Consider the following 2213-nt stretch of genomic DNA (forward strand, 5'->3'; position numbering starts at 1 on the left):
CACACACACACACACACACACACACACACACACACACACACACACACAACACACAAAATCATTCGCTCGGATTCAAATTTACACTTCCATAAGTTCTACATTCCCCACTGACATCAATATTATGGCTTGTCCAGTTTAGGTAAGTGACGCTGCATCTTTGACTGGCCACTGATAACCAAAGGCACGCTTTGTTGACAAAGAAAGAGCCTCTGTTGGGAAGGACAACAGCTCAGAGAAGGTTAAAGTGGGTGAAAGGATATAGTCGATTGAAAGAAAATTTGAATTTTAGACCAACTGGTAGACATAACAAGAAATTCAACCATGGGCTCTGCATTCCATATTTTACAAACTAAATTATTCATAAAAATAACCCTGAAACAGAGGATTAAAATAATAAGCAGTTGCAGGTAAATGAGTTAAACTGAAATTTATTTTGTCCATTATAGCTACCACTGGCCACAAACAAGAAAAGAAAAGGCATAAAATCCTGCGCCTCCATGCCTCCATTCTTATGCAAATACACAAACTGGGTGTCCAGTCAAGACAACCACGTAAAAAAATAAAAACTGTCCGAGTGACTGAGAAAAGAAAAAACAAGTAATGACAAGAAGGTGGAGTCTGACTGGCAGGCATTACAAGAATGACAGATGCTGATAGGAAGGAGAGGGAGGATAAAAGCCAGTGTGGCAAAACTGGCATGAAGATACAATGCTGATTGCCAGCATACCAAGATGAAAGAAAAAAATGGAGCATACAAAAGGAGTGTGTCAGGGTGTCCCTGGATCACTCTAATCATGGCAACTGCATACCACAGACTATGGAGAGTTTTGTTCCCCTTAATAGAGTGTAACCTCGATAACCAGTGACGTTTGATACACGTCTATGCATTTACACTAGCCTAAAACACAAGTTTAGGATTAGTCTTGCCCTGCTTACATACAAAATAAGTGAAATACAGACAAGGGGATGTTCACCAAGCTTAAGCCTGAAAAACCTCTGGTTTCTGTCCAAGTAGAGTCTTGTTGTAATTATTTACAAGAGCAGATGGTCCAGGCAGGAGTCGCAAGTGCTGGTTGTTTAGGATAATGGAAGAAATAAAACATCATACGGTGGGAAGCCTAGCAGGACGGTTGTGTGTGTGTGTGTGTGTGTGTGTGTGTGTGTGTGTAGGAGGCTTCTGTATGTTTGTAGAGGTGTTGAAGCTTAGCTATCAGCACCTCTGCTACCCTGGCACCATCTCATCCACCTCCTCCATCTCCAAGCATCTGGTAATAATGCAGAGACGTTTGAGCACACAGAGGCAGAGGGAGGGAGAGTTGAAGTAGAAGCATGGATGGGTATTTAGAGAAGAAGAAACAAGGAGGAGGAAGGGAATGGTATGGAAGAGAGGAGAGGAGGGTGGGGTTAAATAGAGGGTAGTGGGCTGGAGACCATTCTTCACCTTTTCAGCCATTTTTGAACGTGACACAAACAAGGGAAATCCTTAAAAAACATGTCACTTTAATTTAACCAAAGGGGCTAGAGAGAGAGAATGAAAATGGAAAGGTTGGAAATAACAAGAGAGGGGTGAAATGAAATGCAACCCCTATATTACTGGACATCTGTGATCATATGACTATATTCAAAGCTGTCAGCCTGTGCTTTTCATTCAAGAGTGGGGGATGGAGAGAGAAAGGAAACAAGATGGAGATAAAAGCAAACATGATACCATTGAACTTGTTTCAATTAGATGAACTCAAAGGCTGAGGCGGTAGTGCGCTGCGTAGCTGGACCTCCCATCAGCATCATTCATTCATTATTCATAACATTGCATCCAAAAACACAGGCCTCTTCATGAAAGATTTTTTTTTTTTTTTTTTTACCAAAGGCACAGATGACTTAGAGTACGAGAAAGCTATTCAATTTACATGTCCAGAATATTTTTCGTTGTTACGTGAGTCACCAATGTGAGTTTTTCTTGAAGACTGTCCTCTGAGTCTGTGTCACTAAATGTCATTTGAGAACAGTGGTCTTTGGTAATGCCTGGGTTAGAATTACACACATTCTGCAGTTGGGTTTGGTGGCCCTTGGGCGAATTTTGACATTTATGGTGGGGAGGGTGTTTGAGAGGGGTTTGCAGAGACAGGCAAAAGCGTGTCCTTACAGGTATGTGGGCAGGAAGGGGTAGAGTGAGGGAAGAATGGAAAGGACAGGAGGGGGGGGGGGGGGGGGGG

The 2213-nt window shown here is 42.4% G+C and overlaps 1 protein-coding gene and 1 long non-coding RNA gene across 6 annotated transcripts in view; one reads left to right on the forward strand and one right to left on the reverse strand.

Moving 5' to 3' along the window:
• The window catches only part of bcam (basal cell adhesion molecule (Lutheran blood group)), a 54166-nt gene that overhangs the window by 39461 nt on the left and 12492 nt on the right, over positions 1–2213 (reverse strand). The window lies entirely within an intron of this gene.
• The window catches only part of LOC116691331 (uncharacterized), a 15276-nt gene that overhangs the window by 2113 nt on the left and 10950 nt on the right, over positions 1–2213 (forward strand). The window contains exon 2 of the long non-coding RNA XR_004332459.1: positions 1635–1637. This is a non-coding gene — a long non-coding RNA (uncharacterized LOC116691331). The remainder of the gene's footprint in view (positions 1–1634; positions 1638–2213) is intronic.

Source organism: Etheostoma spectabile, chromosome 6 (assembly GCF_008692095.1).
Source record: "Etheostoma spectabile isolate EspeVRDwgs_2016 chromosome 6, UIUC_Espe_1.0, whole genome shotgun sequence".
Classification (NCBI taxonomy): domain Eukaryota; kingdom Metazoa; phylum Chordata; class Actinopteri; order Perciformes; family Percidae; genus Etheostoma; species Etheostoma spectabile.